This window comes from Neoarius graeffei, chromosome 27, assembly GCF_027579695.1.
Source record: "Neoarius graeffei isolate fNeoGra1 chromosome 27, fNeoGra1.pri, whole genome shotgun sequence".
NCBI lineage: Eukaryota > Metazoa > Chordata > Actinopteri > Siluriformes > Ariidae > Neoarius > Neoarius graeffei.
Genome location: NC_083595.1, coordinates 52,621,356 through 52,646,617, shown reverse-complemented (window position 1 = coordinate 52,646,617; position 25,262 = coordinate 52,621,356).

The following is a 25,262-nucleotide window of genomic DNA, read 5'->3' as shown; positions in this document are numbered from 1 at the left end:
TCTCTCTCTCTCACACAGAGAGCTTCACTCTTTACATCGTGTCAATTCATCTTGGAAATCATAACAAATATGCAGATTTTTTTCTTTGAATCATTTTAAAGTGGCTCAGAATCAAATAAAAACGGCTCTGAATCATATATCAAAAGAAATCTAAATCAATTCATATCAGAGTTGCTGTAAATCACTTATTAATATCAAAATGGTTAAAAATCATGTCATATTAAAACGGCCCTGAATCATATAATACCAAAGTGGCTCTGAATCATATAAAAACGACTCCGAATCATATCTTCAAAACGGTTCTGAATTATATCACTGAGCAGTTCATCAGCAGCTCTGAATCTGATCATTTCTTCACAGATTTTGTCTCACTAATAAGCACACTGAGATAAGCACACTGAGATAAGCCCTCTCTCTCTCTCTCGTCCTTTTTTCCACCATGCATAACACATTATGCTTTTATAAATCATCTGTTGCAATAAAGCATTAACATAAATAATTAAATTAAAGAATGACCTAAAACTTCATCATGATGAATCTTCTTTTCTACCAAACCTGTACAGTGTTATAGCTCTACATTTAACTGAGACTTTTCCTCATTTTAATATAATATCACATTAATTTGTTCTCATGTGCAGTTCAAAGGTGAATCCTGATCTTGTTCAGCTCTGCCTGGAAAACGCCATGCACTGTAGCCAATAGGATGAGTCCAACCTGATCACGTGAGGTTGCTAATTGGCCATCTGATTACGTCACTTTGCTTAATTGAAGCACTTCCTTTTGAAACAATGCAGTCGTTGAAAATATCAGAAAGAATTTGGATTATAAACATAAAAATGGAACCTGAAAGTGATGAAAGAGAGAAGAGGCTCTCAGTCAGGATTAGATTTATTTATTTTAATATGTATATCCTATATTATTTATTTTAATATGTACACTACCGGCGGCACGGTGGTGTAGTGGTTAGCGCTGTCGCCTCACAGCAAGAAGGTCCGGGTTCGAGCCCCGGGGCCGGCGAGGGCCTTTCCGTGTGGAGTTTGCATGTTCTCCCCGTGTCCGCGTGGGTTTCCTCCGGGTGCTCCGGTTTCCCCCACAGTCCAAAGACATGCAGGTTAGGTTAACTGGTGACTCTAAATTGAGCGTAGGTGTGAATGTGAGTGTGAATGGTTGTCTGTGTCTATGTGTCAGCCCTGTGATGACCTGGCGACTTGTCCAGGGTGAACCCCGCCTTTCGCCCATAGTCAGCTGGGATAGGCTCCAGCTTGCCTGCGACCCTGTAGAAGGATAAAGCGGCTAGAGATAATGAGATGAGATGTACACTACCGTTCAAAAGTTTGGGGTCACTTTGAAATGTCCTTATTTTTGAAAGAAAAGCACTGTTCTTTTCACTGAAGATCACTTTAAACTAATCAGAAATCCACTCTATACATTGCTAATGTGGTAAATGAGCAACTCTCACTCCAGTGTTCTAATGGTACAATGTGTTTGCTCATTGCCTCAGAAGGCTAATGGATGATTAGAAAACCCTTGTACAATCATGTTAGCACAGCTGAAAACAGTTGAGCTCTTTACAGAAGCTATAAAACTGACCTTCCTTTGAGCAGATTGAGTTTCTGGAGCATCACATTTGTGGGGTCGATTAAATGCTCAAAATGGCCAGAAAAATGTCTCGACTATATTTTCTATTCATTTTACAACTTATGGTGGGAAATAAAAGTGTGACTTTTCATGGAAAACACAAAATTGTCTGGGTGACCCCAAACTTTTGAACGGTAGTGTATCTCTAGCTCCTCTGCAGTGAACCCTGGCTACTAAACGGGTACAACAGCAGAAATAAATTAGCAAAGGCTAATGGGTTAGTAACTAAGCAACTAATACTGGGTTAATGGATCACTGTGGTGTGTGATATGTATTGATTTGTCTTATAGTGGATTTAAACTTTTCTCTTTACCTCACACTATTTTTCCTAGTTTTTTTTTTTTTTTTGGTGGTAACTCCTGTGTAAAGCGTCCTTGGGTTTGTGAAAGGTGCTATATAAATTGAAATTATTATTGTTATTATTATTATTATTATTATTATAAACGGCGGCACGGTGGTGTAGTGGTTAGCGCTGTCGCCTCACAGCAAGAAGGTCCTGGGTTCGAGCCCCGGGGCCGGCGAGGGCCCTTCTGTGCGGAGTTTGCATGTTCTCCCCGTGTCCGCGTGGGTTTCCTCCGGGTGCTCCGGTTTCCCCCACAGCCCAAAGACATGCAGGTTAGGTTAACTGGTGACTCTAAATTGAGCGTAGGTGTGAATGTGAGTGTGAATGGTTGTCTGTGTCTATGTGTCAGCCCTGTGATGACCTGGCGACTTGTCCAGGGTGAACCCCGCCTTCGCCTGTAGTCAGCTGGGATAGGCTCCAGCTTGCCTGCGACCCTGTAGAACAGGATAAAGCGGCTAGAGATAATGAGATGAGATTATTATAAACTGCAGTATTGCTGAAAGGAAAGAAGACTAGACCGGAAATGGGTGAGTCACGTGACTGGTTTGGTTGTTGTTTAGATGATGTGCCTGTGTTTACATCCAGAGTTGGGGTTGAGGGAATAATGATGCTCTCTGTGTGTTTGATTATTTGGTGCTTTATGAAATGTTCATGCTGTGGGAGAAATCGCACTGTTTTTTAGTCATGAGTTTTGTTTTCTTGGTATATAACAATACTACAATACTACATCCACATTTTATGTTCTCTCTCTCTCTCTCTCTCTCTCTTCAGTAAGTCTGCTTTAGAGAGAAGAGACTCATTCATGAAGTACACTTTAATTCCTTAATACTGTTTGAATTCTTTTCTCTTCTGTTGAGAGTTTTGGTGTGTGTGTGTGTGTGTGTGTGTGTGTGTCTTTGGGAGTTGCGCTACCTGATCAAACACTCTCTGAGAAATCACGGTGGTATCTTTTGAAGAACATTACGAGCTCGGTAGGGAATATCAGCCAGGGATTAGTACAATGGGGTTGAGTTTAAGTCTCGTAAGAGGATAAGTGAAGCTTTGTTTGACGAACATCACTCAGATTTCCCCACAATCTCACTAACGAGCAAGACAAGACTCTTGAGTGTGTTCAACATTACATTATCCACTCACCATCCACTTTATTAGGTACACCTGGTCGTTCATGCAGTTCTCATCAGCCAATCATGTTGCAGCAGTGTGACGCTCAGGAGCTTCAGTTCATGTTCACATCAGACTGAGGAAAAAGTCTGGCCTGAGTTTTCCGGAAGCATCACAGCACGAAGATCATTGTTAAAGGGTAGAGTGAGCAGGACAATGAACACTCTCTCTCTCTCTCTCTCTCTCTCTCTCTCTCTCTTAGTTAAGATGCTCTTAGCGTGAAGAGGCTTTTAGGAAGCCCAGCGCTGATCTCTGGAAGTTTGACCATGGCCTGGATGTTGGTACCCTGATGATCTGGTGTGAATTTTTTAGAACCTGCTCGGGTTCTCACACACAACAGTTTTAAAGACACTCTGTATGAATCCTGTGTGTGCGAAGCTCCAGGTATAAACACTGATGTTTGCCTTTTACAGATCTCAGGCATTAAAGCAAACGCGTGGGCCTGGCTCCGCCCTGCACGCCACTGTATCTGTCCTGTCATTAACCGTGTGTGTGTTTACACAGCGCTGTGATAACTTCAGTGTGTGTGCAGATCATTAAAGTGCAATCAGATCGTCGTTTATGTTTGACGTGTAAACGAGGCGAAGATCAGAGCACGAGCCACAAATTGTTCATCAGTGGAACAACCATCTTTAAATAAAAACCTGCTTTTGTGATCATACACCATTTGACAATCTGTCCTGTTTACGGTGAGATATTTATATGAGGATTTATTTATTTTATTTTTTTTAAAGTGCAGCAGGAAACATCTTTAATCAGGGATTGATTATTTTGGTAAAACCGAATGAATTTAAAGTGAACTGTAAATGTGGTGTTTATCCATCAAGCCATGGTCATGTTTTCTTTACGTATTTTTCCTTTTTCTCGCCACTGCCACACTGCGTGATGCATCGGCTACCCCGGATGCAGTAGCCTGGTCTTCAAAACCTTGGGTCATCGTTTCCATATATGTGGCTGCACCTACGATGACGGTCCTACACGGTGCGCAGTAAAACCCCTTGGCAAGAGATCCCAGGAATCGACCACAGCTAAGCTGAGTCAGCCGCAGGGAGTCTCTTGTTGCGAGGAGCCAGAACTGCCATTTGCCTGTAACCCTAGGTAGGGAGGCAAGAGGGTACTATCACTTGCCCAAGGTGAACCTTCAGACTAGTGGACGGAAGGAGTCATCTTACTTCTCCATTCTAGACCAGCTCCAAGCAAGGTCTAGCCACTGCCCCTTTTTCTTTACATCAAAACACCATAAAAATATAGAAAATATGAAGTAAAATGGATAAAATTGGCTGTAAACCACACACACACACGTGCACAACATCAACGTCAACCACAATGATGTTGATGTTTTACAACATCAGTGTACTGTAGTCTATATCTGGGCTTCATTAAATTAATATTGGGGGCAAAATTATAAATAGTTATGTTTTGGATCAAGTGTTATTTTATGTGCTAATGAGTTAAGTGTGTTAATGAGTTTCTTAAACATTATTTGTGTTTTGTTTTTTAAAATGTGATTAACTCTGACTAATCAGTCAGAGTTAATCACATTTTAAAAAACAAAACACAAATAATGTTTAAGAAACTCATTAACACACTTAACACACTTAACACACACTTGATTGTTCATGCAGCAGTCTATGGCCAATATAATAAATCAACTATTTGATTTATTTAAGGGGAGAAAATGTTGTGTGTTTTTAATGTACAGGTAGAAATGCGAAATAAACTGCAGAGAAAAGTGGTTTTACTGAGTCTGTAACCTGAAACAACACCAAACACACACTGTTTATAAACCAGGGAGTTTCCTGCACCACACACAGCTTAGTGAACTTCAGGGATTCCGACACACACACACACACACACACACACACACACACACATATATATATATATATATATATATATATATATATATATATATATATATATATATAAATCTCTCTCCATCCAAATCACTCAGTTGCACCCCACCCTCTCTCTCTACCTCTCTCGTCCCATCACCGGTTTCCAGGCCTGAAATTACAGCACACTCAGAACCAGAGGATAAACATCTTCTACCGTAAAAATAAACTGAGAGACTGAGTGATGAAAACGAGCGCTGAAAGAAAAGGAAGAGTCAGGCCAGGATTATTTTTAGACCCTCTCTCCAGGAGACGTCTCATCCCTGACGAGTCTCGTCTCCTGGCTCGGTGGGTGGAGCGATCACGTTTGATGTATTTATAAATTTGTATCGGTGGTGCAGGGACGAGACCTGACGAAGAAGCCTGGGCCAGAGGGTGTAATTATTTACACAAAATGACAGGACACCACAAATGAGAGGATTTGGACACGTGATTCATTCCCCTGGCTTTGAATAAATCCTTAACATTCTGTTAGCTCTTAATAAAAAAAGTGTGTGTGTGAGAGAGAGAGAGAGAGAGAGAGAGAGCCACAGTCTGGGTCAAAACCTACAGTCTGACTCCATGAACATGTCCACATTCACCAAAAACTAATAGAATTTTGCCAAATTGGCTTCAGAGGATGACCAACGTTGAATTATAGAGGCTGTTGGAAATTCCCTGAGAAGAGGAGGCAGGAAAACGAACCCAGTTGACCTCGAACCTTCCCCACTGAAAGGGCGTGGCTCAGAGAATAAATGTCACTGACGGCCATTTTTCTTTCCTGAGAAAACTAAAAAATTAAATCAGTTTGGTCTTTCTGAAGTGACTCCTACAAATCCGTTTGCCGAGTCTGAATCAGATCGAAATTGATTTCTTTCGGATCATTTGGTTTGGTTTCACACTGCATGCATTAAAAAAAAGAAGCAGCAGCTGAAAGACAACACGGTGGAGGAAAAAAAAAGCGAAATAAAGTTTATCTCATGTGCCCAGAAAGCACAAAAATCACCCGAGGACACAGAAGATGGATTCGATGAATGATGAATAAATGATTCACTAATGAAATTATTCACCAGTTTAAAACATTGTGTGTTGTTTAGTTATTTTATTTTCTCTAGAACACGTGTCGTTTTGACAGATTCGTCTTTTGGCTCAGTTTAGCAGCTCACGGAGACGTCTCCAAAACAAACACACGGCATGTTTGATTCGCTTCTTGTACTGTATGTGAGTTGATTCCAAGTCAATCTGCTTTCACATGGATCTGGACTTAATGCTGTGTTTAGAGAAAACGCAGCTTAAAAGGTGAAGAAGGACAACATGGACTGTCTATTCTTCATCGTGAGCTTCTGTCCATTAGCAGGTTGGACATCTCTGTTTACGCTCCGTTAACTCATGTGAGCACGTCAGTATCTCAGTATTTAATGTGCTCGAACTTAAACATTTCTTTTCACGTTTCGAGTTCGGTGTCGCAGAGCTCACACACTGAGAGTTTCATCAGAACTTTCTCACTCTGATATAACTTTGTCGTCGGCCATCTTTGATCGCAGCAATCGTACACGGTCTCGCAGAATGAATAACGAACATGCGATGTGATGTTTACAGTAATTTAGTTTCATGTCGGTGAAATAGTTAACAGTTTATCTTGGATGACAGTAATAGTGTCGTGTTTTGGACGCAAGTTACATTTTATATCCGTTAAACTGTAATATTTAGAGCATAAACCTTTCTCCTGGTTTCTGATCTGGACAAACTTTCAAAATAAGAGCCTTAATCATGTGGAAGGATGTTTTCATTGAAAACATTTCATTTACACTGATTAAAAACATGTCGAGAACATATAAAGAATCTGGACAGGCTTTTAAATAATTTATACATAAATGGTTTGAAGGAACACGTCAGAATTTTTAAAATTTAATCCCTATTTTTGTCTGATTACCCACAAGACTTTGAGTTTACACTAAACACAATGTTAATGGAAGTCGAGTGGCAGAATGAAATAAAAACAGTACGTTGTAGTTTTTGGACTCGCTGTGTGTGTGTGTGAATGACAGACGAGTGATTCTGTTCCTAAATGCCTGACTTCTCTCTGAAGAGGACGTAAGGGTAGGAGATTAGAGAGCTAACCACACTGAGATCACTCACTTCAGGTGGGTGAGAGAGAGAGAGAGAGAGAGAGGGTGGGACTTTCCCCCGTTACCACAAAAATGAAACCACTCTGAGCCAAACATCACTTTGACATCAGGACTTAAGTGTATTTTACAACAAAAGAGGATGTTTAGCGTCTCGATTATAAGACTCAGCGTCCAAGTACAACACATTTAATTCAGTTCTATTCGAGAGAAACCGTTTTTGGGAATCTTGTGACGTCCCAAAAACACATCCAGTCTGACTGGTGAGGATTATTATATCCACTGGACTTCAGGGTGATGGGAAGGCGAGTGTTCTCATTCAGATCTCACCTTCTCTTTCCACATACGGATGATCTCTCTCTCTCTCTCTCTCTCTCTCTCTCTCTGTACCATGTGTAAATGTACTTTATAGTCGGTCAATATTTACAGCACGGAGAGGAAAATCATTTTGCACAGACAAGTTCTGAGATAAATGAAGCTTTAACACACACACACACGCACACAATAGTCACATTTACAGAGTGCTCTATTCAGCTGCAGGGTGTGTTTCACCTCCAGGGTGCACGTAATGAATTAAACAGATCATAATACGCAGCGCAGAGCCGAGTAGCGAGTGAGATATCAGGAGCTGTTTGGCTTCGCTTTTGTTCTTCAGCTTCATTCCTCACAGGTGATCAATCAAAACCAGTTTTGTGTGTGTGTGTGTGTGTGTGTGAATGACAGTCGAGTGAGTCTGCTCCTAAATGCCTGACTTGTCTCTGAAGAGGACGGTAAGGATGAAGAAATTAGAGAGCTAACCACACTGAGATCACTCACTTCATGCGTGTGTGTGTGTGTGCGCGCGCTTTATCAACTAAATAAATTGTCATGGTCTTTAGAAATCTAGACACAAATCCTTCAACTCGATGCAAAACACAAGCAGGAATTATGAGAAGAAATTTCTGTCCATGTGAATAAATGAGTTCTCCAATCGCACGTAATGTAAACTAGCAGCCACGTTCCCTTTGTCCAGATCATCACAATAGCCACCTCTTTTTTGTCAAGACTGCCAGCGGCCACACCCTCTTCGCCAAGAGTGGCAGCGGCGGCCACGCCCACTTCGTCAAGAGCGGTGGCAGCCACGCCCTCTTCAAGACTATTGTGGTGTAAAATGTTCATCAGTTCGATAAATCAGTCCATTTCCTCGTGCTCCTGTATAAAATGTTTTCTCAGCGTTTTCTGCCGCGTCCTGAAAATCCTCTTCACGCTCCCACTCGCTGTCTCCAGCAGTCACGTCCCATTTCTCTGCAGACATTTTAACATTAATCAAATGACCTCTGAGTGAAAATAGCAGCTGAACTCCACTTAAACAAACACGAGAATCATCGTTTAACAAACCCGAAGCCAATTTATTCCTGTTAAAACAAGAGCACAGAGGAAACCGAGACGAGCGTTCAACCGCACTAACACCGTCGCTTGCCCACAATAATCGATTTTACATCGTTCAGTGAGCCGTCACTGAGTGAACCGCATCATGGCTAATGAAGCTTTTATTATTGCTTTTTTGGGAAAGTACTCGAGTACGGAGCTTTGGGGAGAAAAAGCTTTTCAAGCCATCAGACGATGAAGAGTCCAGCTTTCTGTCTTTCACCTTCTTTCTGGCTAGCGTGGACTTAAACCTAACAAAATCCACACACAGCTTCTATTGTGTGTGAAAACACCGTGCATATATTTACCTGGGCTGTGAACTCGCAACATTCTGAGCTTCTAATAGCACAGAACCTAAACCGCTGAGCAACCGCATTCCTAAATTTGGACATTAATGATACTGGATAGCAGTTTTCTTATGCTAGCTATCATTCAAAGGAAAAATTCACCCTGAAAAACCATTTTGAAATATTTGGTTGGAGCAAATGCTGGGATTGGCGGCACGGTGGTGTAGTGGTTAGCGCTGTCGCCTCACAGCAAGAAGGTCCGGGTTCGAGCCCCGTGGCCGGCGAGGGCCTTTCTGTGCGGAGTTTGCATGTTCTCCCCGTGTCCGCGTGGGTTTCCTCCGGGTGCTCCGGTTTCCCCCACAGTCCAAAGACATGCAGGTTAGGTTAACTGGTGACTCTAAATTGAGCGTAGGTGTGAATGTGAGTGTGAATGGTTGTCTGTGTCTATGTGTCAGCCCTGTGATGACCTGGCGACTTGTCCAGGGTGAACCCTGCCTTTCGCCCGTAGTCAGCTGGGATAGGCTCCAGCTCGCCTGCGACCCTGTAGAACAGGATAAAGCGGCTAGAGATAATGAGATGAGATGAGATGGTTGGAGCAAATGCTGGGATGGGCGGCACGGTGGTGTAGTGGTTAGCGCTGTCGCCTCACAGCAAGAAGGTCCTGGGTTCGAACCCCGTGGCCGGCGAGGGCCTTTCTGTGCAGAGTTTGCATGTTCTCCCCGTGTCCGCATGGGTTTCCTCCGGGTGCTCCGGTTTCCCCCAAAGACATGCAGGTTAGGTTAACTGGTGACTGGTTGTGAATGGTTGTCTGTGTCTATGTGTCAGCCCTGTGATGACCTGGCGACTTGTCCAGGGTGAACCCCGCCTTTCGCCCGTAGTCAGCTGGGATAGGATCCAGCTCGCCTGCGACACTGTAGAACAGGATAAAGCGGCTACAGATAATGAGATGAGATGAGAAATGCTGGGATTAAAGTCCCAGAATGCAGCGCAGCGATATGACACAGTCGGGCCTCTGCTCAGATAGTTAGAGATCTACGAGATGATGATGATGATCTACAAAGGTGTTGATATTGGCATGAAAGCTTCAGAAGCTAATCTGTTCGATCAGAGTGTCCAGATGAGAGAGCTGGACAGACTAAAAGGCTAAAGTGTCACCGCATTGCTGTCTTTAGGTAGAGATGAATTGAGGGTTTAAATCAGACTGCACTGCCAAGTAGCAGCAGCTAGTCCAATGGCATTATGGGTAATGTGAGTGACCTCATACAGAGATCAATGCAAGTGTCTTTATCAAAAGTCATACCAAGATTGTGAACATTTTCCCTCTGATTTTTCTCTCTGATCGGCTTCATCAAAGTGTCTTAGTTTCCTCTGCCTCACTAAATACTAATGACATGTTTCAAAGGGACGCTGTTTATCGCTTGATCCGTTACAGTCGTGTGTCGTCGTCATCGTCCCCCCCGGTTGGCTCTGTTGGGTTTTTTTTTTCCCCCCTGGCTGGAGGACGTGTCCTGATACTCCAGAACACCATTTATCTCTGATTTTCTGCTCTGATTGGTGACAAAGACCATTCGCTCTGTTCAAAGCTGTGGATGTGACATCATTTTATGTTACACCTGATAAATATTTGCATGCAGAAGACACTCGGGTCTCTGAAGTTCCGGAGCTCTTTATGGAGCAGAAACACACAGTTTTAGAGCTGATGTTTCACACTTCTGGATCTTCAGCCTCAGTACAGTTACAGTGAGCTTTGTGATGATTTTGTAGACACTTTTTTAAAATCCCTTTTATTAAGTGAAGGAGAATCCAGTTCAAGCATAAAGACAAGAGTTTGATGATGGTGTGAGCACTGAACTGGTGCTCTATCAGTCGTAAGACTTGTACTTGGTTTGGATTTTCTCCATCGTGGTGTCCAGAGTCTGTCATACTATTGAGATAAAGCCAGGGCTGAGCGAATATCAGTATTCTCATAAATTATGTTACGTTACAGGCATTTAGCAGACGCTCTTATCCAGAGCGACGTACAACACACCCAGAGCAGCCTGGGGAGCAGGTGGGGGTTGGGTGCCTTACTCAAGGTCACTTCAGCTATTCCTGCTGGTCCAGGGACTCGAGCTGACAACCTTTTGGTCCCAAAGCTGCTTCTGTGCCGTGGCTTCTCAGATGACCCCCATTCATTATGGCCTGTAGATATCGTGATATTATCTCTCTTTATAAAGTTTAACTGAAAAACGAAATAAACTTAATTATGACCTGAGTGGGGGCGGTACAGTGGTGTAGTGGTTAGCACTGTCGCCTCACAGCAAGAAGGTCCGGGTTCGAGCCCCGTGGCCGGCGAGGGCCTTTCTGTGTGGAGTTTGCATGTTCTCCCCGTGTCCGCGTGGGTTTCCTCCGGGTGCTCCGGTTTCCCCCACAGTCCAAAGACATGCAGGTTAGGTTAACTGGTGACTCTAAATTGAGCGTAGGTGTGAATGTGAGTGCAAATGGTTGTCTGTGTCTATGTGTCGGCCCTGTGATGACCTGGCGACTTGTCCAGGGTGAACCCCGCCTTTCGCCCGTAGTCAGCTGGGATAGGCTCCAGCTTGCCTGCAACCCTGTAGAACAGGGTAAAGCGGCTATAGATAACGAGATGAGATGAGATGACCTGAGTGGAAGTAGCTGATGGGGCGCTAAAATGTTGGACCTAATCTTTAAAAAGGGAAAATTATTATATATTTATATTTTCATCATATCACCCAACCCGAGTTAAAGTGATATAGGTCGATGTATTAAAAACATGAATAGTACTCTGTGGAGCTAGAATAACCCCTTGGTACTTGAATCACACACTGTATTGCCTGCTGCCTCGTGCCTGTGAAGGAGAATGAGCTGGAAAACACAGCGCTAATGTTTACACTCGGGTACGAAAACGGCCAAAGTTGATCTTCATTATAATATTATAATGAGCGAGGTCGCAACAAACATAGCAGAACCAGTGGCCTCCGACACAGAAGCGAACGCTCGAGAGCCTTCAAGCTCACAGGTGCGTTTAGATTTGGAATATTTCAATTCTCGATTTTTATTTTGATATTAATATTTTTCAAAATATTTCAATTTGTCTCGATTTAGGAGTCTTCGTTCGGTCTGGGCGATCCGCCATGTTTGCTGTGGCTCTGCGGTCGTGACCTCTGACCTGTGCGTGACCTCACGTGACTTTTCCGAACTGGCTGCTGAGCGAGCAGTTTGTAAACAGACTAACACGTGGTTAGGACGCCCCGCATTAGGAAATAAAATGTATTGACACAAGATGATGCATATCAGCTATGGGGATGGGTATCGGCTCAAACAGTTCATTTAATCCCCTCCCCTTTCTGATTCCTGAGCCAGCACATCGACCTGTGTCACTTTAAAGCATATTAAAGCAATGTAACACAGATGGTCCCTTTCATTTCTTTTTCTGTAACGCTTATTCGTTGGGGATCACGGAGAAGCTGGAGCCAATCTGAGCCGACATCGGGTGAGAGGCAGGTAACATCCCAGACGGGTCGCCAGTCCATCGCAGGGCCAACACAGAGGGACAGACAGCAATTCACACTCACATACGGGCAATTTAGAGAAGCTAGTTGACTTAATCTGTATGTCTTCGGACTGTGGGAAGAAACCGGAGCACCTGGAGGAAACCCATGTAGGCCCAAGTAAGGGCTTGAACCCAGAACCTTCTTGCTGTGAGGTGAGAGTAACAACCACTAATTTACAGTTTTTTCTGATTGATTAGGCACAATTTTTGAAACCTTTGGCTATTTTTGCAAAACTCTTCACACAAATCGCAAAACCTTACATCCAATTCGCAAAACATCATAGATTACTTGCAAAAGCAAACACTTTTTGCTAAACTGTTAACACTCTTTTCAAAATGGTATTTTTTGTACACAACAGTACACACAACGCATAACAATAAGCACACGAAGCAACAACTGAACACTGACAGTAAGAATGGAAAACACATCTGGCTTTTGCTTTCTCTGTGCACAAGGTAGTCTGTCAGTTTGAGGTCATACTTTTTGTCATAGTTCTGTAAACACACAGGGATCCAAATTTAAAGTATTTTCAAGTATTTTTATTCAAGGTGTTTACTGTATTTGCTGTAAACACATCAAAACAAACATAAGTGATAAGTGTTTTTACATACAGTTATTTCACAGAGAGGAAAAAAAAAAACTGTTGTGTCGTCTCTCTGGGTCCGGCCACAAGATTTCGTCAACATCGCATGCAATGTCTTCAAGTCCAAGGCACTGAGGAAAATACCTCCTGGAGTGTCGTATCCAGGCCTGACATGACGCCTGGTCAATATCCCTACATGCCTTCTCCACTGCCTGTAAAAGGGCTATACATTGATGGGGATGACGGTCATAGACCTTCTAGCGCCAGGCAGAGAAGAACTCTTCGATAGGGTTCAAGAAGGGAGAGTATGGGGGGATGTAGAGTAGAGCGAAGAGTGGGTGATCTGTAAACCATTCGCAGACCAACGCAGCCCTATGGAAACGAACAGTGTCCAATATGATGACATACCTGGTGTGCTCTGGTCTCTGAACATTAGTGAACATGTGATGTAAGGTGTCCAGGAATGTAATAATGCGTGCAGTGTTATATGGGCCCAGGGTTGCATGATGGTGGTCAACACCATTTTGACTTATAGCTGCACACAGAGTTATGTTGCCACCGTGTTGTCCTGGGACATTGACTATGGCACGGTGTCCAATAATGTTCCTGCCACGTCTCTTCGTTTTAGTAAGGTTGAAACCTGCCTCATCTACAAAAATCAGCTCATGACCCATGGGATCTGCATCTAGCTCCATCACTCTCTGGAAAAGACAAAACAAATTCAGCACAGCAGGCCCAACCACAGCACTACAGAATGTACTTCCAGATCCAGCACCAATGATACTATAGCTTACCTGCACATATTCATATCGCAGTTGTTTTACACGTTCACTGTTTCTTTCAAAAGGGACTCTGTAGATTTGTTTCATTCTGATTTTGTTGTGGGCAAGTACACGAGACAATACAGAAATGCTCACACTGTTCATGTCTTGAAAGGTGGTGTCATCCTCTATTATGTATGCGCTGCTGTATTTCTCGTAGTCTTATGGAATTATTTGCAATGACCATATTGACTATATGAGTCTCCTGTTCTGCAGTGAACATTCTTCCTCTGCCCCCAGCTGCTGGATGTCTAGCAATTCTGTAAAGTAATAATTTCAGTATTTTTACATGCATGGTCTTGTTGTGTTTCTCATTAGAGTATGGCAGTGCTATAAAACTTAGTGTAAAGTGACTGAACTAACCGATTCTCATTTTGAAATGTCCTTATGATGCTCGCTACAGCGTAGCGGCTCAAGTTAGGCTGAACCCGTTGGCCAGCTTCCTTCAAGGTCATTCCATGGTTGATAACATGGTCCATTATTGTAGCTCTGATGTCATCAGTAATTCTATTTCTTACTCTCCTTCCTCCTTCACCTCCACGTCCTCTTCCTCGACCTCCTCTAATTCTCACTCTTCCTGCTCCTTCCATTATACTCCACACCGACAGCTTACCTGTGGCTTATTTATAATGCTCAGGCTGATTGCAAAGTGAACTAATTATCTAAAACTGTTTTCACATGTGACAGTGTGGCCAGACAGTTGGCCAAATAGTGTAAATAATAGCTATAAACGTGTATAGTTTTGCTAGGAGTGTGTTGGAAATTTGGAAATTGAGTGTAAAGCAGTGAGTTGTGTTTACAGTTCTGCAAAAGGTGTGCTGTGCAGTGGATTGTACTTACACTTTTGCAAAGTGTGCGTTACAAAATTACAAACTCAGTGCAAAGCAGTGTTTGTGCTTTTAGTTTTGCGAACTCAGTGAGTGGTTTTGCAATAGATATTACTAGTTCTAGAAATTGTGCTACAAGAATCACCGTTAGAGTTTAAGCATTCAGAAAAAACTGTAATCATAATTGAAATGTCCCAACCTGCAAGTTAAGTGTACATGGGCATGTATGCATTCATGCATTCTTACACACACACACACACACACACACACAGGGGCGCCACCAGAAATTTTGGGCCCCATGAAAGATTAGAATTTTGGGCCCCCAACTTTGCCCACCCTCGTCACAATTGCACTATTGTCATTATTTGACTTTTGATAGCCCATGGACCTTGAGTTTGTGACTTTGTTATTACATTTTATGTATTAACCTACCAGGGACTAGATGAAAACTGGTCAGTGACTAATTCTGGTGCATTTACAATCACAAATGAAAATTCAAGATTTTGCCACATGCCTTCTTGTGCTAGGACAATTGGTAGTGAAATGTCTGATGTGACTGCTGTCCGTTATTAGCAACACTTTAATCTAGCAAACTGTATATGGCGCTCGCTCATTAAAAACTTCAATCCTAAAGCATTTATGGGTTGTACTGCTGCTTACCTCCTTCTCCAAAGGGGGGTTCAGTGGTTTGGTAGGGCGGAGGTCCCCGAGGCTGAATCTGTGCATATTTAGGGCACCCCATTAGTTATGAAACTGGTTATTAGCACTAGTTATTAGCGCCAGCATAACGTAATATTTAATCTTGTTTATCACACAAGTCAGTTCAGTTATTAAAATGGAAAAAATGTCACTGTACAAACTGTAAAAGTGTTCTCTTGATAGGCTAATCCAACCACGTTCATACTGTTCATTTACCATTCGCTAATATTTTGAACACACATGTGAGCGATAGCTACTTTTCTTTGGGAAAAACTGAGTGACCAGTTGCCTGCCTCTCCGGTCCCTCTCAGCTTTCAGCTGCCTTTCTTTACGTTTTTGACAGCCACGCTTCATATTTAGCGATCATAGACTGTACGCACTCCACTGCTGGCTGGCTGGCTGCTGCACCGTGACACAGCAGCAAGTAGCGTCGCACTGATCAGCACACAGATTTAACGCATCGCGCTTCTACCAGAACTGGACCGTACCATTTCACAAAACGGGGAGGGTTAGATGACAATATGTTGAAGAACTCAACAAATAGACAACCTTGTTCAATTAGCTCATTTTACTAGATGGAATATTGCATTGTTGTTATTTCAAAAGTCTTATTAAAATCATTAAAAGCATATTATCATCCCCTTAAAGGGCCCCATGGCAGTGCTGGGCCCCTAGAATTGTTCTAACCTTTCCCCCCCTGGTGGCGCCCATGCACACACACACACACACACATGCACTCTTCTTAAAGGCAGCATGTTGCTTGTTTACGTCTGTATGATCTCGCTGAGGAGAAACCTGAGCTCCTGAATCCATTTACAACCAACATTTCACACCTATCAAGGTTGTCTTTTGTGATAGAGAAGGGATTTCTCTCTCTCTCTCTCTCTCTCTCTCTCTCTCTCTCTCTCTCTCTCTCTCATATAGACACACACACAGTGTCTGCAGTGTGTTGTGTAAACAGTGTCCTGTCGGTGTTGTGTGATTTATAAGGATTATTACATCATGTTCACTTGAGCAAAATTCACTTTAAGCAAATCACCTTGGTACCTTCTCATTCCAAATTCCCAAAAATCAGGATAATTTCTAAAGCCCCCATAATGCACATAAATACCACGGAGTATAATCTCTTCACTCTGAGTGTGTTTTATTACACAGCAGTTGTTCACATACAATCAAATATCCCGAGGGCACAAATGAAAAACAGGTCTTTAAAAGGATTTTCTCACTGACACTGTAATTTAAACTGGCTTACAGCTGTGTGTGTGTGTGTGTGTGTGTGTGTGTGTGTGTGTGTGTGTGTGTGTGTGTGTGTGTGTGTGTGTGTGTTAATATCTCAGCTTCCTGACTGTAAAAAAAAAAAAAATCATTTTTAAAAACCTTTTGACTTGAAGCTTCTCAGGTTGTGGTTTGTCTTCATGGAGGCCAAACAGAAGCTCAGCTAAATCTGAGCACTGAGCCTGATTGTGTTCATGTTGACATTATGATCTTATCCTTTACAGAAATTGCTTTTAGTCTCTCCAGACTTTGAACAGGTCTTACAGAACACATGCTTAGAACAGCAGATTTTCCAAAGCAGCACCTGGTTTCTTAATATTTTGCAAAACAGAAGGAACTAAGTTTATTTACATATATCGTGGGTCGGTACAAAGAAAATGATATCAGATTTTCTGTGAGTCATAGCCGCTCTAGACAGCTCTGCTACCGGACTTCAGGAAACCACCACTCATATTGCGAGGTTTGATAAGGAAGCTGGCCTGCAAATCAGTGTTAACAAGACCATGCTCATCCGGCCGGCAGGTGACAAGTTTATGCCATCGTGTGTTGTCCATCCGGCGGCGTCCACATTTTATGGAAATCGCTTCTTCTCTCACAATACTTTTTTAATTCTTTTTGGCATGAAGGTGGGTCTGCCTGGGGTGCATATAACTTCTACCCAGATTTGCTTAATTACAATTATTAATGAAGTTATGGACTAATTAAGCCTTAATGAGCAGTTCAACAAAAATCACTTCTCGGTTAATTCCTCGCCGTTTTGGATTCTTTCTGGTAAATAGGTCGGTATTCCTAGGGTGGATATCGCTTCTATATATAGCGTATATAGCTTGTAACAGTTATTGTGCAGGGTGGCCCACTTTAGATCGTTCCTTCTGGACTAGACGGGGCCGGAGTGAGCTACACCGTCATTGACGATCTCATTGGAAAGTTCCATAACTAGCGCCCTTATCACTTGTCCAAGATGCTGGTCATAGAAGTTGATAGAGAACACTTGGAACAAGTCAATCATTTCCACTACCTAGGATCCACTATTTCCAGCGACGGCTCCACTGATAAAGAACTTAATGTCAGAATTGGTTTACCATCGAGTGCTTTCAACACAATAACGTTTGGAAGAACAGGGGGATATCGCTTGATACCAAGATCAAAATGAGTGTGGAGTTACTACAGCACTTCTCTATGGTTGCGTCACCTGGGCACTTAAACAGCAGTTACATCGACTGGATGCCTTCCATGATAACTGTCTGTGCAGAATCCTAAAGGTACGGTTCCACAATCATATTTTGAACCTTGAGACACGAAGGAGAACTGGTTGCTGTAGTCTGGGAATTCACGTAAGCTACTGCCGTCTCCTTTACTTTGGGCATGTGGCACAAATGTCAGATGGCAGGCTCCCGAAATTCCTGCTAGGCTGAGTTCCCGCCCGTAGCTCTAGAGGTGTTGGACGCCCAAGACTAAACATCCTGAAGACGCTGAGCTGTATCTAGAAGAGGATTATGATGAAGACCTGACCAAGGTACAAGGTTTTCAGTGGGAGGTCAGGATTCATCAATTCCTTTTGGAGCGGACAGGATCGGTCAAATTTTCAGCACAAGAGGGTGGGATTGGTTGGAATTTTTTGCAGGAGCAAGCTGGATTTTGTACATTTTCTATGTGAGTAGATGGGTTTGGTTGAATGTTGTACAGGAGGAGATGTGATGTGATTGGTTAGGATTCCTTTGGGAGCTGACAGGATTGAACATATGGGTTTCTTTTGGCTGTTGACAGAACTGGTCGCTTTTTATGTGTGAGCGAATGGGATTGGTCAAAATGTCTACATGAGCAAGCATAGGTGATTAAACTTTCTGGAGGAGTGGGTGGGATTGGTCCGGTTTTCTATGTGAGTGGGTGGGGTTAATCAGGTTTACTGCAGGAGTAAACACAATTGGTTAGAATTCCTTTGGGACTGGCTACATTGGTCAAATGTTGTATGTTTGAGGGATTGGTCTGGGTGTAATCAAGCAGGATTGGTCAAATTTTGTGCAGGAAAGGAAGGATTGATTGGAGTTTCTTGGGAGCAGACTGTTGGTTTGGTCTACCTTTTGCCAGAGCGAGCAGATCAAGTTGAATTATTTTAGGAGTGCATGGGATTAGTCAAATTTTCTGCAGGAACAAGCAGAATTGGTCCAAGTTCCTTTGAGAACTCATAGATGGGTCAAATGTTCTACGTGAACAAGAGGGATTGGTCAAAATTCCTTTCTCCTGGGAGAGAACGTTTCCAGAGAGAGGTGCTCAGGTCCAACACACTTAGATTCCCTGTTGTACTTTTGCCTTAAACACTCGACTTGATAATTTTATCTCACTCAATACACTGGCGAGATTTGAGCACTTCTTCTCCCCCTAGTGGAGCCAAGTGGAACTGTGTTTGAGATGACTGCACTCTTGAAGCATTTCCTGATTCAGCACTTGGCTGTTAAAACAGAACCCACACACACACACACACCACCACCACCACTAGTCCAGGGCACTCAGAGGAAAGCACTGGCGTGTTACTTGGGGCCGTAGCCAGGGGCGAATATCTGGTTTAGACAGGGAATACCCCTATTTATACACACACACACGTGCACACACACGCACTCCTCCCTCCAGTACTTCAGAATGAGAGGAATGTGCTTCAAAGAGCACCACATCTGGAGTGTAGGAAGGTCAAGTGTTCACCTGACCCGTGTTCAAAACTGAAAATCTATTTATTATCCAAATTTGTTTTTAAAAAAAAAGGTGGGGTTTTTTGTTTTTTTTCTCAGAAGGAGAGTGAGGGAATAAACTTACAGCCTCTCGATTAAAAAAATTCTGTTAAAAGCAGACCTTTATTTTGGTGTTTAGTGTCTTAATTTCTCCATCATCTTGTGATTGATTTGATTGATTGATTTTTATTTATCTCATCTCATTATCTCTAGCCGCTTTATCCTGTTCTACAGGGTCGCAGGCAAGCTGGAGCCTATCCCAGCTGACTACGGGCGAAAGGCGGGGTACACCCTGGACAAGTCGCCAGGTCATCACAGGGCTGACACAGAGACACAGACAACCATTCACACTCACATTCACACCTACGCTCAATTTAGAGTCACCAGTTAACCTAACCTGCATGTCTTTGGACTGTGGGGGAAACCGGAGCACCCGGAGGAAACCCACGCGGACACGGGGAGAACATGCAAACTCCGCACAGAAAGGCCCTCGCCGGCCACGGGGCTCAAACCCGGACCTTCTTGCTGTGAGGCGACAGCGCTAACCACTACACCACCGTGCCGCCCCTGATTTTTATTTATGTATTTATTTATTTATTTAATGTAATGTAAATCAGAAACGTAGCTCTGGTTTTGGGATTGAAATCAAACTGGTGTGATGACACAAAGTTGATCATTTGCCCATAACAGCATGTTCAAGTGTTTCATTCTTCACACCCGGCCCCTGGTCATGCTATCGGTCCCAATTATGTTGCACAAGGGGTAAAATCAAAACATCCTCATATGTACCCAGTACTGTACTGTTTGATTTCCGAATACCCTGCAGTTAAATCACAGCAAGAGAGCGAGAGCTGAATGGGATCGAGTGCACGTTGTCCAGGCATCTGAATGAAGCGACAAGACGGCTTTTCTGCTTCAAATAAGAAGGTGGTGTAAACTCAGTGCTTCTAAAATTTACTTAACCTTGGCTTGTGAATGATCCAACACACTTTTTGTGGCAAAACCTGAAAATTTCAGCAGAATCGGAACACCGGTTACAGAGGCAATTGAAATTCCGTATGTGACGTAAATGTTTACGGAAAACAGTTGAATGAACTTGGGCCAAATCTTAAAATTCTCAGTGTTTTCAGAAGTCTGTGTATGACGCCTATACGTGTTAGACTCCGCCTTCTCAGAGAGCATTTTGAACGACTTCAGTTCTTACCTGTTGGGACGCAGCAGCCAACTAAAAATAACAAAGTTGTTTATGGAAAATGTCACATACAGACGGAACCGTGGGTTTGCACTGCATCTGGTGAGACTGAGGTTCAACATGCAGCATGAATCTTACTCCACTTTTAAACCATCGACTGTTAGTCGTCCAACCAACAAGAAATTTTAAGACGATGCCAAGCAGGCACAAACTCCGAGCAGTTTCTGTCTGGTCCGATATCTGCATGCGACACGGCGTATGGCCAGATGGGAGGCTTTGGGTGACTGTGGTTACCTGGAAATAGATCAGAAAAAATCATTATGCAACCCGAGCTAGTCCTGTATGAACACCTGTGAGAACATGTGCTTTTGGTGATAAATATCTACCATGATCTAATAGGAGCTTCGACATGACTTTTTTTGAAGTGTGACCAATAGTGTGACCAGGGCCGTGCTACAGCACTTTAGCAACCATATGTCACACGTTTTATCTGTTTTATAGTTGCGTCTGTGAAATGAGTCAGTTCCTGTTTTCAGTTGTTTCCTCACCAGCATCTCTCTGTTATTCTCTGTCTTGAAGTTAATAAGACAAAAAAAAAACTGTCCTGAAGATGTTGGAAAACTTGGTTCCAGCTTCATGTCGGATTGATACAAAGCACTGACACTGGAGACTCCTTCCATTAACGTTACATAAACACATTTCTCCTTAAAGAAAACTTCACCATATTGATGATTACACACTTTTATTCTGTTTATATGTCCAAGACCTTGTGAACAAGCTGTTACTGTTGAAAACATAACACCTTTCAGCTGTGCTGTTGGATAAATATTAAATACCGTCTCTCTCTCTCTCTCTCTCCATAATATGCACTTTGGCGTTGTTGTCCGTGTCAGACAGAGGTGTTAAAAGCGCCTTTTCTGCCCCTCAAGGAACGAGGAGTCGAGTTTCAGGTTTGAACATGTCAGCACCTGAAAAACATGACAAATGGCCGAGGAGAAAAATGCTGAGAAAGTGAGATGTTCTGCCGCAGTCTGACTTACACCAGCGCTGATTTAATCTGAGACATGAGCAGGAATAAAGGATGTTAAAGACTGTTATTAAAAACAGAAAGATCTAATTAAACCTCATTAAAGGCAGATTTAGGATCCGGAGACAACGCTGTGATAACGGAGAGCAGAAACGATCTGAACAAGAACCGGTCTGATAGTCCGATCGCGTCCGTTAGCAAGTGCTTTGGCTTGTTCTGTGATTCAGATGTATTTTTATTTCCGTAGAAGACATTTTAAATGTGGGCGGCACGGTGGTGTAGTGGTTAGCGCTGTCGCCTCACAGCAAGAAGGTCTGGGTTCGAGCCCCGTGGCCGGCGAGGGCCTTTCTGTGTGGAGTTTGCATGTTCTCCCCGTGTCCGCGTGGGTTTCCTCCGGGTGCTCTGGTTTCCCCCACAGTCCAAAGACATGCAGGTTAGGTTAACTGGTGACTCTAAATTGAGCGTAGGTGTGAATGTGAGTGTGAATGGTTGTCTGTGTCTATGTGTCAGCCCTGTGATGACCTGGCGACTTGTCCAGGGTGAACCCCGCCTTTCACCCGTAGTCAGCTGGGATAGGATCCAGCTTGCCTGCGACCCTGTAGAAGGATAAAGCGGCTACAGATAATGAGATGAATGAGATGAGATTTTAAATGTTATTTTGTTGTCATGAAGAAATACACACTCAGGATGAACGATGATAAGCGACACGTGAAGCGTTTAGGAAATTGTGAAACACTGGCAGAAAACAAGATTCACTTAAACAAACTCTGTACACAAATGCTTCCTATGAAGGAACAATTCATTATCTGTAGCCGCTTTATCCTGTTCTACAGGGTCGCAGGCGAGCTGGATCCTATCCCAGCTGACTACGGGCGAAAGGCGGGGTTCACCCTGGACAAGTCGCCAGGTCATCACAGGGCTGACACATAGACACAGACAACCATTCACACTCACATTCACACCTACGCTCAATTTAGAGTCACCAGTTAACCTAACCTGCATGTCTTTGGACTGTGGGGGAAACCGGAGCACCCGGAGGAAACCCACGCGGACACGGGGAGAACATGCAAACTCCGCACAGAAAGGCCCTCGCCGGCCACGGGGCTCAAACCCGGACCTTCTTGCTGTGAGGCGACAGCGCTGACCACTACAGGAGCAATTCATGAATAATTAATTATTGTTTACAATTTTAAAAATGTCTCATCAAGGGCATTAATGTTTGGATATCAATTTAAAACTTTAGATTAAATGTTGAATTGAATTAATTCTTAAGAATAAAAGTAATAAAATTGAGCCTGAGGGAGATATTACACTTATCTACACTCAATCGCCTGATGAGCGTGTGTGTGTGTGTGTGTGTGTGTGTCTAAGGTGGGGTTTACATTAGACCGTATCAGCGGATCATCAGATTAACGTTTTTAAAAACGATTAGCGTGCACACAGCAACGCCAATACACGATTCGCGTGCACACAGCAACGCCAATACACGGATACGCTAATCACATGACTAATTCGGCACTTAAGTTGAAATGTGTCAGTGCGGCTCATCGCTTCCTCCTCAGCGGCTGCGCTCCAAATCACTCCGCCCCGAACAGCGAGTGCCCTCTGGAGGGTGCGCACTCCGGCCCTGCGCAGCTCACAGAGCGCGCGAGTGTAGTGCACGAGCAGTGATTCGGGACTGAGCCGCTGTGCGCAAGTCACTTACCACTTGCAAGTGGAAGGATGGCAAGCCTAAAGACCATCATAACTACACAATGGGCAGTATTTGCATCAGTATTTGCAGTATTTTCATACTTTTATGCTCTTTAATGAAAGGTGATACAAGGCGGAAGTCCGCGCCGTTTTTCAGCAGTCGCGTCACATGACCAACGCCAGCGAATCAGGAAGGTGGATGTCACAGTGACGTTGTCCAATGACGACACCAGCTAGAGCTCAGCACAGCGTATCTGCGTATCTCAATGTTTACACAGCACCGGACCAGACACGATCTGGATTGAAGACGTGGACCCTGGCGGATTCCCGTTTCCCGGCGTTTCCAGGCGTTTTAATGTAAACGGACAGTGCATCCGCGAAGAAAACGAGACAGATACGGTCTAATGTAAACTTGGCCTAAATATATAATTTACAATGCAAAACCTCTTTATTCCTGATAAATGCACTGTAACACGTGACGAGTGGCTTCCCGTGCACTCATATTCGTTATGTGGCTTGTGGTTTGTTTCTTGTGGGCGTGAAGCTAGTATTGCCGTTGTCACTTGTGGGCGTGTCCAATCCGTACAGCGTTTTTATCACTGATGAGAAAGAGTATACGCCAAAATGTAGCCTGCAGCACACTGTTTACTCCAGTGTACGATTTATTTGTCTCTTAAATCTATTTAAAATAAATTCTACTATTTTAATAAAGTGGAAAAGTGTGAAATTTACTGGTTTGGTGTACATGGCGTGCCAGGTAGTGCGAGCTACCTGTACTAGCTACGTATGTGCTCTCACCAGAGGCACCAACATGTACAGTACCAATCAAAAGTTTGGACACGCCTTCTAATTCTGTATTTTTATTAATTAAGTCACTTTGTGTCTTAAAGTAATGATGGATGTCGTTTCTCTTTAATTAGTTGTTCAGTTCTTCACATAGTACTATATGGATTACTACAGTTGTAGAATAGAGCTATTTATTCATTTACTGTTTGATCTCAAACGCATTAAGAAGAAAAGAAACTCATCCACTAATTAACTTTTGACGAGGCACCTGTTACTTGAAAAGTATTCCAGGTGACTCCCTCATGAAGCTGGTGAAGAGAATGCCAATAGTGTACAAAGCACCACCAAGAGAAATGCTGGATACGCTGAAGAATCTAAAATATTAACCATAGTGTTTAAAAAAAATGTTTAAATTTACCACATAATTCCATTTACACTCACCGGCCACTTTAATGCCCCTCGGACCTGCTTGATCCATCCTGGTGCCCTGTGTCTGGTCGGAGTTTTATCGCCCCACTCCTGTGAAGGACAGCCCCATGAGGACAGTTGAGGGTTATACCTGTTAAAACTGTTAATATTATAGTCAGGCTGTCTGTTGTTGCCCAAATGAGGATGGGTTCCCTTTTGAGTCTGGTTCCTCTCGAGGTTTCTCCCTCATGTCGTCTGAGGGAGTTTTTCCTTGCCACCGTCGCCACAGGCTTGCTCATTGGGGATAGATTAGGGATAAAATTAGCTCATGTTTTAGTCGTTCAAATTCTGTAAAGCTGCTTTGCGACAATGTTTATTGTTAAAAGCGCTGTACAAATAAACTTGATTTGATTTGATTTGATTTAATAGGAACTTGTTGTTGATTCTAAGATCCCTGTTCTTGGCTGCAGGAGTGGAGCCCAATGTGTTCTTCTGTTCTGCTGTTGCATGCTGAGATGCTTTTCTGCTCACCACGGTTGTAAAGAGTGATTATATGAGTTACTATATCCTTCCTGGCAAAAAAGCTCGACCCAATCTGTCAGAAGAAAATGGACCTCTCTTATCAACAAGGCGCTTGTTTCCACCCACAGAACTGTCGCTCACTCGGTGATGTGGATTTTTTTTCCCCGAACCATTCTGTGTAAACTCTAGAGACTGTTGTGTGTGAAAACCCCGGGAGGAGATCAGCAGCTTCTGAAATACTCAAACCTTCATGCTCCATCTGGCTCAAACCAACACCCGTACCACAGTGAAAGAAAGTCACACTTTGCTGTGAGATC